The 15,415-nt window shown below is 39.1% G+C and overlaps 1 long non-coding RNA gene across 2 annotated transcripts in view; it reads left to right on the top strand.

Moving 5' to 3' along the window:
* LOC130357857 (uncharacterized) overlaps positions 1 to 8,262 on the top strand; it is a 29,269-nt gene extending 21,007 nt beyond the window's left edge. For both annotated transcript variants that reach the window (XR_008889301.1, XR_008889302.1), the window contains exon 3: positions 8,234 to 8,262. This is a non-coding gene — a long non-coding RNA (uncharacterized LOC130357857). The remainder of the gene's footprint in view (positions 1 to 8,233) is intronic.
* The last annotated feature ends 7,153 nt before the right edge of the window (positions 8,263 to 15,415 follow it).

Below are 15,415 nucleotides of genomic sequence, written 5' to 3'. Positions count from 1 at the left end.
AGGAACAAAATAAATGGCAAGAGACTTAGAAGGAGATTTATTTAGCTTTTTTGCGTAAAAAAGTTGCACGTACTTGCGCACTTGCGACTTTTCTATACATGCTGCAACTTTTTGATTTTTGCTTATTCCAAAGCACATTTCTGAAATCTGTTCACGTAGTAATTTTTAATTTTTTTACTTTGCAGTGGTCATGTATTTATCAAATGCGATAGTTGCTATTTTTGAAGATAAAAAGTCACATTTCCATTTCAAAGCAGCATTGGTATTCCAGGTCTAACCTGGCTTACACAAAGAGCATGCGTCTGCAGAAAAGAACATTAACACCCACTTTAACAACTGTTTGAGTTCTACATCATGAAACAAAGCTACTACATTAATGTTAATATTAATTATAGAAAAAATTAATCATATAACTAATAACTATAAATTTTAAGGTTGAAAATACACACTGCACACCTTGTTAATTTTAGGACACGTACATGCTGGTGTACCCACTAAATTTTAAAATTCATGTTGTATTAAAATAGAAAAAGGCACAAAATAATTGTGTAAGAGTTTTTACAGACTACGTAAATAACCCATATGCGGCACAAACATTTTTCCTTAAAAAAAAAAAAGAAACAACCATAGTAATACAGCTTCATGCCCATTTTTTTGTGGCTTCACAATTGCTTTTGTGCTTGTTGGTGCTGCCCTGTCTTCTGACGCGAGACTCCGCCCACCAGCGTCACAAAATGTGGGCTCGAAATGAAACAAAAAGCCTCCAGAGTGAGGATATTCATGATGCGGCATAGTATGTTTTTATTATTTTTTAATTTCTGAGGAGGGTGGATGGGTTGTTGCGGGATAGTTGGAGTGCAGCTATTTAGTGCCCGGCAGGCCAGTAGGGTGCCCCCCCCCCCACTCTCTAGCAATGCTACTGGTAATAAAGGGTAGATAAAGAACTTTGGCTATTAACATAAGGTAAAACTATTCTGCTTTAAAAAACGCTTTTGTAAGCCGGTTTCCCAGGTTTTGCTTACTCGTGATTTATTTATCAAGGTCGTGTGACTATTTGATAGAAGTCATATGAAAGCCATACATTTGAAAAGAATGATAAATCTCCTTTTAAATGTTCTAACCCCACTCTGTTTCCATATAACCATGTGTACTGTCATCTTAACCCCAAATCCAGTCTGTATACTGCAGAGGAAGTTGTTTAGTTCTATCTAGTCTGACCACAGTGCTCTTTGCTGACACCTCTGTCCATGTCAGGAACTATCCAAAGTAGGAGCAAATCCCCCAGAAAACCTCTCCTTCTTTGGACAGTTCCAAACATGGACAGGTGTCAGCAGAGAGTACTGTGGTCAGACTGTAAAGATCAGTACAACTTCCTCTGTAGTATATAGCAGCTGATAAGTACTGGAAGGATTAAGATTTTCAAATATAAGTAATTTACAAATCTTTTTAACTTTCTGGCACCAGTTCGTCTGAAAAAAAAATTCCACCAGAGTTCCCCTTTAACCGCTGCACGCTCTCTCCATTGTCTCAGCTTGATCGATATGGTGGGATTGTGACAAGCTGGGTGGGCAGACCAGGTCTGAATCAGAAGTCAGGACTCTATTTTAACATTCTGTAAAGACACATGTCTTGGGTGCATGTTGCGCTCTGCGGAAGCACTAGACTAAAGACTTTCACACTGGTCACAGAGAAATCTTTCTGTTCACTTAGCGACTGAAAAATCCACACTTTTGGTTGATTAGAGTGAGCCGAGTCTACGCTAGCAACTAAGGATGAGCGAATCGAATCTGACGAATCCGAATTCGTTACGAATTGCAGGAAAACTTTGCTTCACAACGAATGCTAATATCGATGCAATTCAATCACAGGAATCCCTTCAATAAACTCCATTTAGTGGGGCAAGGAATGCTGGGAAGGCAGGAACAAGTGTAGGCAGGATGACCCTGAATCACATGCAGCATGCAGCCTATCAGCAGCCAGCCCCCCTTGTGACGCCACAGCCCTGTATAATCGTCAGCCATCTTACGGCCACTCACATCAGCGTTCTATTGCAGAGATAGAGGGACAGAGAGGAGTGTGTGTTGCACCGAAAAGCATTTTTACAGCAGCGATTCACCTCAAGCCCAAATCCAGCCTAGAAGCACTGATAGGGAAGGGAGAGAGATTGAGAGAGAAAGTGCAATTATGGGTATATTAGAGCAGCGATTCACCTCAAGCCCAAATCCAGCCTAGAAGCACTGATAGGAAAGGGAAAGAGATTGAGAGAAAAAGTATAATTGTGGGTGTATTACAGCAGCGATTCACCTCAAGCCCAAATCCAGCCTAGCAGCACTGATAGGGAAGGGAGAGAGATTGAGAGAGAAAGTGCAATTGTGGGTATATTAGAGCAGCGATTCACCTCAAGCCCAAATCCAGCCTAGAAGCACTGATAGGGAAAGGAGAGAGATTGAGAGAGAAAGTGCAATTTTGGGTGTAGTACACAGCGAATGTGTGATGCAGCACTGGAGTGTACAACAACTGAACAGCTAATAGCAGCCAGCCAGTTAGGATGAGCAGAGCACTAAAAGTCACAATCACCTGCTATGAGTGCGTTGATTAGCTGAGCGTATTGTCCTCTTTTAAGTGTATCCTGTGTGTACATAGGTGGTGTACCATTTTGTTCCTGTTAAAATCTTAACCGCCTAGTTACTGTGAAAGGCCGGCCAAAAGTATACACATGCTGCTGTTCTAGACAAATACTGTTTTAAGTGTAGCGGAGCGCATTGTACTCCCGTAATATGTGCATACCACGTACGTACATCTAAGTGGTGTACCATTTTGTTCCTGTTAAAGTCTTAAGGTCCTAGTTAATGTGAAAGGCCTGCCAAAAGTACACACCTGCTGGTGTTGTAAACAAATACTGTTTTAAGCGTACTGGAGGGCATTGTACTCCCCTCATAAGTGCATACCACGCACAAACATCTCAGTGGTGTACTATTTTGTTCCTGTTAAAGTCCTAAGGGTCTAGTTACTTTCAAAGGCCAGCCAAAAGTACACACCTGCTGGTGTTGTAGACAAATATTATTTTAAGCTTAGTTGAGCGCATTGTACTCCCCTCAGAAGTGCATACCATGTACCTACATCTAAGTGGTGTACCATTGTGTTCCTGTTACAGTCTTAGTTACTGTGAAAGGATAGCCAAGTTACACACCTGCTGGTGTTGTAGACAAATACTGTTTCAAGCGTAGTAGAGCATGTTGTCCTCCCCTCATATACGCACTAAGTATGTCAGGCAGAGAAGTGCCAGGATGTGCACAGAGAAGTGGCAGAGGCCTAAATTCCTCAGGCGCAGGCAGAGGTCATATCAGACTAGGGACGAGTGACAGCAGGAGTCGCAGCGAGAGGCCTGAGTTCCCGGTATCAGCTAGCGGTCGTGTCTGAACCATGAACACATCTGCCATCATCGATTGGTTAACATGGCCATCCACTTCATCACAAGTGACATCTGATACCCCCACTCAACAGTCGGTGGGTTCCTCAAACACAACCCTCAGTTGGCATGGTCCAGGAGCCGTCCCTGTCCTCCCATTGCCTCTGTCCTATGTTTTTCCCTCCCCCACAGAAGTATTGTTTGCTGTGGGTTCAGCTCCACTATTTAATGAGGATGATCTACTAGAGGAAAGTCAGCATCTACTGCCCAGCCAACAAGTGGAGGAGACATCCGTCGCTTCCTCCGCTAGGTTGTCAAGTAGTAATGAGGAGAGAGGTGTGGGAGGTGGTGTTGCGAGCGTTCATGCTCTTGAAGAAGACACTGTTGAGGAACCTGAGGAGGACATCAGTGACATGCAGACACAACTCAATGATGATGAAGCCGAACACACTTGGGAGCTGGGTGCAGAAGGGGCTTCATCGTCATCAGGAGAATAGGGTTGCAGGTTGCCTGTGAGGCAGCAGCTGAGCCAGCAAGGTGGTAGCATGGCTGGCAGTCAGCATGATGGCAGAAGAGTAGTGTTGCTCACGAATATTCGCAATTCGAATATTATTCGCGAATATCGCATATTCGCGAATTCGCGAATTTCGCGAATATAGCGCTATATATTCGTAATTACGAATATTCTTTTTTTTTTTTTTAGTTTTTTTTTTTTTTCACAGTACACATCACAGTGATCACCCCTCTCTGCTTCCAGCTTGTGTGGTGTAAAGAAGGCTCTAATACCACTGTGTGAGACTTGCGTGCGAAAATTCGCATATGCGAAACTTCGTATATGCGAAAATTAGCATATGCGCATTTTCGCATATGCGAATTTTTGCATGTGCTAATTTTGTATATGCTAATATTCACATATGTTAATTTTCGCATACGCGAAGTTTCGCATATGCGAAAATAAAACGAGAATATAACGAATATGCGAATATTCGCGAATATATGACGAATATTCGTCCATATATTCGCGAATATTCGCGAATTCGAATATGGCCTATGCCGCTCAACACTACAGAAGAGGAAAGTCTGGAGCCAAACGTGCTCGGGGGAGACCACCTGCTTCGCAGCAGCCTACCTTCCCATGAGGTAGTGGAACAGGGGTTCCTGGAGTCAGCGGCAGTAGCAGTCAATCAGTGCGGACTGTTCGTGGGAAAATCAGCTACTTGGCGGTGTGGCAGTTTTTCATCAAGCATCCAGAGGAGGTTAACATGGCCACATGCAAGATGTGTTGATAGAAGGTGAAGAGTGGCCAGGGTCCCAAAGTTGGCACCACAGCCGTGCACACCATTCACATAAAAATTTTCCTCATCACTGAACAAAATCTTCTGCGTAAACTGAGGGTCCTGTTCCAATTTTTGTTTTGCCCATTCTGCAGCACCTGAAACTACGGATACTAGAAGCCTGTGCTAGCATTTCTCCTGCGGTGTTGCTATCAGTGTGTGAAGAGTGGGAGAAGAGGGTTGCATTGACAATCCAACACAATGGGCAGCACATTGAACACATTTTATAAGTGTTCAGAAACTTGAAAATAACTCATGAAAGAATAAAGTTTCATTAAAACCAAGCAAATCATTGTTTTTCTTGTGTAATTCCCAATAAGTTTGATGTGACATGACCCTCTTCCTATTGAAAAAACAAAAGTTGGATTCAAAATGGCCAACTTCAAAATGGCCGACATGGTCACCACCCATCTTGAAAAGTTTCCCCCCTCACATATACTAATGTGCCACAAACAGGAAGTTAATATCACCAACCATTCCCATTTTATTAAGGTGTATCCATATAAATGGCCCACCCTGTACATTTACATACAATGTTCTTAAGGGGTTAAAGTGAACTGATGTTGTTTTGCATCTCTTTATTTGCAAATGTTACTTAATATTCTTTAAATATTTAAACATATTCTTTAAATTATGGTATTCATCATCTGTGCATATGCTGTGTGCAAATAGTACAGTACATTTAGTTGATATCTCATTTACGAATTATGAAGCAGGATAGAATTTTGTTTTTGCTGTTATATTATTTTGTATATTTTGGAGAACCTCTTTAAAGATTACAAAAAATGAGCCTATTGAACTATTTGTGTTTTATTACTGAATGATTGCCCACGGGTGAAAGAACAGTGCTTAATACAAAATACAAATTCATGTACCTGGTTTTACAGCAATGGATTTACTCAGAATTCAATTCCAATAAATGTAATGTTTAATGACCATAAACAATGAAGTAGATGTAAAACATCTGTCTTTTTTAATGTTTGGGAATAAGTTTTAAAAATATTTTCATTAAAATAAACAACTTTTCACAGTGAAACAAGTCAAAGCTGATGAACCTGTAAGATTGTGTCATCCAAACATCAACATTAATACCATCAGCATTCTGAATGTGTCTTGTATCCATATCCCTCTGCATCACTGACAACTTCATTCAATAGTGGGGCCATAACTAATAAAGATCTCCCATCATGCTCCATCAGTGTTTTTACAGCTTAAAGTGTAATATCAGGTAACTTTTCATATAAGAATCATGAGCCTGCCGCAGTCGGATAGTGAAACCCGTCGGCTCATTTTTGCACCGTATCCGGTTTTGTTTCCGGACTGAAACCCATGGTCTGCTGCGGTTTTCAGTCCGGCAATAAAACTGATATGATGCAAAAAAAAAGCCGACTGTTGTCACTATCTAACTGCGGCCAGCTCATTGAAATAAATGAGATGGAGCATGTGTTCGGCAGCCATATGCCCAAAATGTAGTGTGAATGCACCCTCATACTGTTTCTGGCCATTATATAAATTGAATATGGCTTCAGATTTCAGCTCTGCAGGCTTCATCTGTAATTTTCAGTTGTTCCTGAGCTTGTAGGTGGAGACTAGCTTCTATTATGTCTCCCACACACAGAGGAGGGAATCTGGCTCCCCTATGTCGCTAAAGCCTCAGCAGCTGTGAATCTAGCCCTGGAGCAAGATCTAACAGTCTGAACTTCTGCAGTCAGTCTGTCTGCCTCTTGCTCTTTCCAGTCACTTCCCTATTTTCCATTTTCTCCCTCCCCTCTCCATAGACTTCTATGGACAGCAAGTAAACTGATGCTTTAGTGAGCTGGTGGTCCATATTCTCTCTCAAGACAGACTTGAACTGTTTTTCAGATAGTGAGAGAGGAAGAACAGGAAAGTATCCTGGTAAAAGAGGAATGTCTTTAAGGCCTCATTCACATCACGTTTGGTGTCTCCAAGGCACAGATATGTCAGGAAAATAACATGAGGATGTATCCGTGCCGGGACAGGCACGGGCCCCAATAATTTCAATGGCCCGAGAGTAGTCAGCTAGTGACTACGTTCAGGTTATTTTACCAATGTATCTGAGTTTATTCTTGGAATAAAAATCATTGCAAGTGCCATTTCTTAGTCACTGGCTGATGCTCAGGCTATTGAAAGAAATTGGGTCCGTACTTGTCCAAGCATGGACACATCGGCATGTCATTTTGACATTTGTCCAATGTATCAGTGCCTCAGAGGCACAATTGTGATGTGAACCCAGCCTAATAAGAGATATCACAAAGTTTTTATATATTCACTTGTACTATTGATTTATGCAAAGTTTGTTTAAATGACAATGAGTATTTAAGCACTTATTGTTGCAGATTTATCAGCAATGTCTATATACTTCAATAACCTTAAATATTTCCAAAATAAATGATAAAATATTCTGAACTCTAGGTGATAAGGGGCAATATAAATTATCACATAAAAGATACACATGGCTCTAAACAGCAAGTAGAGGTTATACACAAACAAAAACAGCTTACAAAGGCTTTTTTCACACTGTCATCACAGGGTTTTAATAGATTTGATGGGTAAAGCAGAGCAATATTGAGCTCTTTTCTTCCTGTCTAGGACAGACACCACAACAGATCTAATGGACCCTGTTGTCAGTCCGGGGGGGTTCTTCTGTGTCAATGATATCTGTCATGCAATGGATTTGGCAATGTGTTGTGGTTTCTAGTATGAATCTATTCCATTATGCATCTGTGAACGTTAGGTCTCATTTGTGTACTAAATGTAGTCTAATGATGACTATGTTTGGTTCATTTCCTGATTATATACTGTTTTTGTTTGTTTAAAGTTAAAAGCATAATTTGCTACACAGTCCTGCACAGACAAAAAATACATTCATAAAAATGGACCAAGCATAGTCCCTTACACTTTGTTTAGTCCATTTAAGTCAATGGGTTAGCCCAGACATCATTGTGATATACATTGGAAAACTTTTCTTTGGCAGGTTACCGACATATACCTGTGACGTAAAGAAACTGTGTTATGTATACTGTCTTATTCTGGAACTGAAACATTAGCTCTTACCTGAACCCCTATTGCACTACCACGAGAATTCTTATGAAACATTCACAAAAGATTTGCTTTCAATAATTTTATAGATCTACTGTAATGAGGCATTTAGAATTCCATCAGATTGTGGAACATTAGCTTAATCATGTGTGCATTTAAACCTAAAAATAATAGCTTTGTCAATGAATAATAATGAGGCAATTTCATGTGAAAGTTTCTATTTGCATTAATACCAGAGATATACCTGATCATGTGTTTAGTTTTTAATTCCACCACATTGTTTTCTTCTTGGCTTTGGCTGTGACCTCTGGCATAAGATCCAGTTCACTTAGCATTTTGATGCAGTTCGCCATGAGGAGTTTTATATATTGAAATTTTTAAGTTAAAATTGTATCAATGAAAGTTAAAAAAGTTGTTTTTGTTTTCACAGAATGCACAAAAAAATAAATAGTACTACCAAAAATTGGATAATTTAAGTCATTGCTTCTTCCAATACTTTAATGTGTATAAACAGCAGGCATTTGCCACCATAAGAGGTAATTTTATACTTTTTAATTTTTTATTTTAAAAAGCTTAAAAAACCTACTGGTAATGTGTGTTTAAATCTTAGAATCCTGGATAAAGGAGAAAGTTTTTCTTATTTAGGCGTACAGATATCTGGGAAAATAGGAGAATATCATAAAATAAACACATACCCAATGATAAAAAAAATTGGAAAACAAGGTAAGAACATGGAATAAACAGAATCTTATGAGAGCAGAGAGGATAGTCTTAATTAAAACAGTAATTCTACCAAAACTATTATACATCTTTGGAGTGGCCCCTATCTGGTGCGAGAAAGGAATTTTTAGAAGGATAATAGCTATGCTAAACCCCCTAATATGGGGAAGGAAAAGAACGAGGATAAAGATAGAATACTCAAGTAAAGGAAGAGAGAAGGGAGGACTGAAACTTCCTGATATACAGGGATATTTTTTAGCAAGTCAGATGTACTATGTGGTGGAGTGGAGTAGATTTGGAATCTTTAAAAATATAATGGAAAAAACAAAAGGGAAATACGAAAATATTTATCAGGTTCTTGAGTCAGGCCAGTTAAAAGAAGGGAGGCGGAAGGAAGATGCTATAATTGTAGGAATTTGTAAAACCTGGGAAAACTTAAAAAAATAAATGAAAATAACGTGTATATTAGAGACAGCACCAATTTGGCACAATGTAAACTTGAAAGAGGTATCTAAGATGGAAACTAACAACCTGCAAAGTAGTGGATGTAAAATTTTGAGAGACGTGTGGAGAAAAGGAGAGTTAAAAAAGTGGAGAGAGGTGCCGGAAGAATATAAATTAGGAAAAGGTATGTGGTTGGAATTTCAGGGTTTAAAAAGTGCCATATGTGGGTCACTAAAAGACAGTGGTAATCGGATAGTGGAAGTAACTGAAACTATAAAGTTATGGGAGTAATTTATACCGAAATAATGAAAAATAAAGAAAAGAACTTAAAACATAAATGCTTCCAGCAATGGGACGAAGAGTTAGGTGAGAGAAACAAAGGCGGTTGGATGAATGTATTCAGGAATATAAAAAGAATATCCCCAAGCTTAGACCATCAACTGATACAATGGAACATAGTATACAGAATTTATTATACACCAAATTTCCTCTTCAGGATTGGTAGGAGGGAAAATGGCAACTGTCCAAGATGTAAAATGGAAAATGCGGGATTCCTGCATATTATATAGGAATGTGAAAAAATACAAGAATATTGGGTATCAATAATTGATGATATTGAGAGAAAAATAAAATATGAGATAAAAGATGATATAGCTTTGATTATCTTGGGTGATGATAGAAAAGTAAATAAAACAACAAAAGAAAGAAAGGAACTACTGACGATGCTCTTTTATGCTAGATTATTAATAATCAGGAGATGGCTGGCCCCAACTAAATCAGAGGTATGGGAGTGGGGGGAGGTGACAGGAAGGTTATTTGGTTAAAAGAAGAACATTAGTTTTTTTTTTGTGTTTTTTTAAAAATTTAAAATGTCATTATTATTATGTGAGGGGGACGGGAATCAGGGGGACACAAGAATAAAGGAGGGTAGAAATAATTGGGAAGATACCAAAGATCTAAAATGGAAAAAAAAAAGGAAAGAAAAGAGAGAGAGAGAGAAAGGGAAGGGAAAGGAAAGAGAAAAGAAAATGAATTGATATAGTGGAATGGAAATAGTAATAGAATGGGAAGGTGTTGTCCCTCTGCCTCCCGCCCACCCAGTAAGGGGAGATATGTCATGGGGGAGAAAGGTGAGGGCAGGGGAGGGGGGTGGGAAAAAAGATAAAATCTTGAAATTCAATTCATAAAATGTTATTTATTAAAATGTAAATTATACATTTTTTCAATAAAGAAATGTTGATTAAAAAAACAGTTAACACCAAGTACTATCCATTTAGAAATAGCCATACCTGTTGCCATAACAATGATATCAATTTAAAAACATCCTTAAAGTATGTAGATACATGCTTATGTGACCTAACAGTGTTATACAGGGCATTTAGATAGTGATACATATGAGTTTTAGGGTTTTAGGTGAAGTTCAGGTTCAGACCAAACTAATTTGGTCTGAAATAACATTTTTGCCAAAGTTTGTTGAATCTGTTGAATCAAACTTTAGAAAAGTTAGCAAATTTTTTATGAGTAACTATTTGAAACATCTGACACAGTTCCTTTTAACTGAAGTTCCTCAAAGCAAGATGCAACAAAACTGGCATACAATAGATCCTCTACAATATGGTAGTATAGCTATGAAATCTGAATAGATGACCAAAGACTGGCAACATCCAATCGCCCTAGCCAATCACAGCCCATATCACACTGAACTGCTCTGGGCTGTGTGTAGCAGAGTAAGGAAGGAAGTTCTCACCTGTATGGCTTCAGATGATTTCACACCTTCTGGGGAACACCCCTTCCCAGTCTGTGAAGCTGATTGAGCAGAAGATACAGAGCAATGTCAAGGTAGAAAACTAAAAAATAATAAAAATAAAGGCAGGGGTGGTTTATCATGATGAGGAGAGTAAACTGGGAGAATTAGAAAGTTATCAAGCTCATGACAGGTACTCTTTAATACAAGTACAACATTGAATCTTCCTCACCTGATAAAGTTGTACAGTTTACAGGTACAATTCTGCATAAAACTAGAGCTCAATGGCTGCGGAACCACACTGGTAAGGTCACTTCCCAGGCCTAGAGAGCACCTTGGCATAAAGACCACTTACTGCAGTGATTAATACACAAAGTACTTCTAAAAGATCCTTCTTTACTGAGCAGGTCATGTGTCATGGGGTTGCACTAAGCCCTTTAGCAGGTATATACAGGCCTCCGTATAGACATTTAGATTTGTATATGCCCAGTGAATGGGTTAGTTTAACCCCATAACACATAGCATGCTCAGTAAAGAATCTTTTATTCAAGTATTTGTAGATCGACAGCTGGCAGCATGTGAAGGATGTGTTCTTTTTTCTTTTGTGTATTATCTCCTGATAATTGGTAATGAAGCAATATTTCATAGCAATTCACATCGGAGTACACATCGAGTGCTCCACATGCAGAGTCTAAGTTTCATGTGTAATGTCACAAAAAAACAAAAGCTATAAATGAACAATAATGAATGAGCAATCTAGTGCCAGGCATTCAAAATGTACAACGGAAAATTGCACAAATTTCAAAGTAATATAGAAACAACATGATTCTTTATTGGAAAAAAAAACACACACACACACATATATATATATATATATATATATATATATATATATATATATATATATATATATATCCAAACAGAGTATATAGCAGTACTACATTCAAAACTATATGGGTGCCAGTGATCCAAACCTCATCACAGTCCACTTCAAATAGAAGACCAGCTACGCAGCACTCCAGGAATAGTGAAAAAAATCTGTGACTTTTATTCAAGCCATGTCAAGCAGCGACATTTCAATTCATCAATAGAATCATTCTCAAGCAGAGTGATACAAAGCATTATGGGGCTTTTTATGCCCAGACTAGTGATTCCAACAATAAAATTCACATGTCACAGCTTAATATATAATTTCATGTAAATATAAAAAACTCAGTACATATTACAAACTACAAAATCCCCAATACATAATTTCTTTATCAAAAGTGCCAATTTATCCAAAGTGCTAATATAAATTTGTGCATGATTCATAAAAATACTTGAAAATGCATTTGATTATCCTAAATTGATCAACAATTCACAAGTGCAAATTATATAAAATGCGTAATAAAGGACGGACAACACTCACTCCGTTTCTAGGAATATTTGTAAACATGGCGCCGCGAGCGTGAGTCCAGTATTACTGCGCCTGTGCAACCAGTGGAATCATGTGATGAGTGATGTGACCGGTCATATGACCATTACAGGACTCGCAACCTAGCAACTAAGGATGCTGTGCACTTACACCCTGCGATCACAGGCTGTATAGCGCAGCCACCATTATAATAGAGGCATCGCTGCTTGACATGGGTTGAATAAAAGTCACAGATTTTTTTCAAAATTCCTGGAGTGCTGCGTAGCTTGTTTTCTATTTAAAGTGGACTGTGATTGGGTTCGGGTCATTGGCACCCATATACCTTTGGATGTAGTGCTGCTATATAATCTGTTTGGATATTTCTTGATCTGTATGCTGGCACATGCAAGTATGGATACTTCTATTGTCAATGTTATGGATATTCCCCATGTCTCTTCCTATACTGAGGATAAAATTAGTCAGATTCTGGGAGGAATCAAGGGTGATGCAATTTTCTTGCTACCCCTACTGTTACAGATGTTAAACACCAGTTTGAGTTAGAAACAAAAAGACAGATTACATTGGAGTTGCATCTTACTAGCTTAAGGGAATATTATTGTAACCAGCGAATTCCACGTATTCGTATGAGGTTGAGGTTGAGACCTAAGGTATATGTGGACAATGTGGACTTTAAGAAGAAGTTTGAACTAATCTCTAATCATTATGCCTTAGATATAATTTTGTTAAATTTGGACTTTTTGCAACAGGAGATTACAGGTGTGGTGACCAGATTGGGTTATTTGGAAAGTAATTTAAAATTGATGCTGTCTACAGAGGACTATGATAAATATATGGTTAAATCTAAATAGTTTTTTGATACATTTTGCCATGATACATGGATGCAAAATACGAAAGTGGTTTAGAGACACTGAGGATTATGAAAAAGGCAAAATTTATATGTGGAATCAGCCCAATTTTCCTGTCGATGTCAGAGAAGCTACTCCTAAAAAAGGAAGAAAATATAAAGCTAGAGCTGAGGTACACACCAATGAACCTTCTTCTTCAGCACAAGGTTTTTTAGGAGGCACTCAGGATCGATCAAAAGACACAAGAAGCCCACCAGAAGAGGTGAAGACGGTGACATTGCCAGAGGAAAAACAGTCAGACACAAGTCAAGAGCCCTCATCCACGTACACAGACTTTCAAGAAGAAAGAGTACTCCACTCAGAGACGTTGGTAAATATTTCTTCATTTACTCTTACTGACAAACAGAAACAGATTTTGGGCAAGGGTATGACTTTTTGCCCAAGTACAAACTTGGATTGGTTTGACCTTGAATGTGATTTACAGCAGTTTATTTTAGAAGGTTAAAACTAAAGATCTGTTTGTAGTGGACACGGGGAAGTCTGTGGGTGAGCTTCGTCTGCCAGATCTAGATCTCCAGGTGAAGAGCACCTTCAACCCTGTGGTCACATCACATTCCTTAGACATATATATCTCTTTGGTGTGATTTGAAGTAGAACAACTTAGATTATCTAATATAGGAAACAGATCAAATAGATAGGGTAGCGGCTGTACATAAGTGTTTATCTGGTTCTTCATTTTCTGCAGCAGTACAGGATTTTTTGTTACAACTTCTAAATATGATTCTTACAAATAATAATTTCATGTTTAATGGGGAATTTATTTTTACAATTGACTGGTACAGCCCCAATGTACGCTAATCTTTATGTGACATCCCTAGAGGAGGAACTTGTCTATGTATCGCGCCACTTCAGACATTGTCAGGGGTGGTGATACATTGACAACATTTTCCTACTCTGGGCAGGGACAATAAATGAATTAGAGGAATTTCATATGTTCCTCAATTCTATTGACAGTACTATTTTATGTACTATTCCACTCAGCATATCAGTTTACTTGACATGTCTATTTCTTTAAATACCAACAGATTGCAAACTAGTCTTTATACAAAACCAACTGATAAAAATACTATTTTACATTATCATAGCTGCCACCCTAGGAAGATGGTTAATTCACTACCATACAGTCAATGCTTAGAGCAAAAAGAGTCATTGATGACAATTCAGTTTTACAGAATGCATTGGATTCTATAATGACTAAATTTATACAAAAAGGATATCCTCAACAATTGGTAAAATATCAGAGACAAAGAGTTGAACAACTAGAAAGGGATAATATTTGACATCCAACTAATAAAAAGAAACGGTTAAATAGGATCCCATTTGTTTCTTTCTATACTGGACTGAGGATTCAGTTAGTCCACTGAGGGATGTATGAAAGTACTAGAGAGAAAAATGAAATCACAGGGGGGTACACACTTAAAATATAACTTTTAATCAGACACGTACTAAAAGCATAGGCCCCACAACAAAATTGAGCCAGTATGGTAATTGGACACCAGATCTGTGATGTGCAATACAGACCGCATAAAGATAAGGTGCGTATGTATTGAGGGATAGGGTCGGGAAGAGCAGGGTACAAAAAATAGTATCACCCTAGAAATCCCTGTCGGGGAGATGTGGTGAGGTCTACCCCTGCTCCCACGGGGACTGTCGGAGCACTCGCCCTAGAAAGGGCGACCCCTGCCCCGATCTACCCCTTGGACTGCGCCCTAGAATTCCCTAGCAGTAATAAATATCCCTTGTTCTGGTGCAACCGACGCGTTTCAACCACATCGGTGGGTTCTTCAGGGGTTAACCAGGCAAGATACAGTACAAGGATAAATATTAATATCAATAATTAAACTAATTACAAAAACAGAAAGTTGTAAATAGTAGGGAAAAAGCGGAACTGTGGGCGCACATGTAGCTAGAGCACCTATGCGGTTTATGAAATATTGGTGCTAACACTTATGCTTATATTAGCCTGGTGGCAATGTTGCCATCAGGTGGCTACTCACGGTTACCAACGCTGCCGCAGTGGCGGTATCCCTAGGTGCACTGCCACAGTGGTGGGTAGTGCCTTCAGCCGATCGGTGTCCTGGCTTACCTACCGCGGACACCCATGCTGTATTTATGTGTGTCTGAAGTGAAAATTGCGCGCGCACACTAGCCGCCGCGCGTCACTTCCGGTCATGACGTCTAACTTCTGGTTGAGAGTCGCTCGTTGCTAGGCAGCGCTCCGGATGAGAGCGTAGCGCTGTCAGCAACTAGTAGAAACAAAGTATTAAGCCGAGAATAGTCCGCTATTCCCGGCTTAATACTTTGTTTCTACTAGTTGCTGACAGCGCTGCTTTCTCATCCTGAGCGCTGCCTAGCAACGAGCGACGCTCAGCGCCGAGAGACGCG

This window comes from Hyla sarda, chromosome 2 (genome assembly GCF_029499605.1).
Source record: "Hyla sarda isolate aHylSar1 chromosome 2, aHylSar1.hap1, whole genome shotgun sequence".
NCBI lineage: Eukaryota > Metazoa > Chordata > Amphibia > Anura > Hylidae > Hyla > Hyla sarda.
This window is presented reverse-complemented; position numbering and strand designations above follow the sequence as displayed.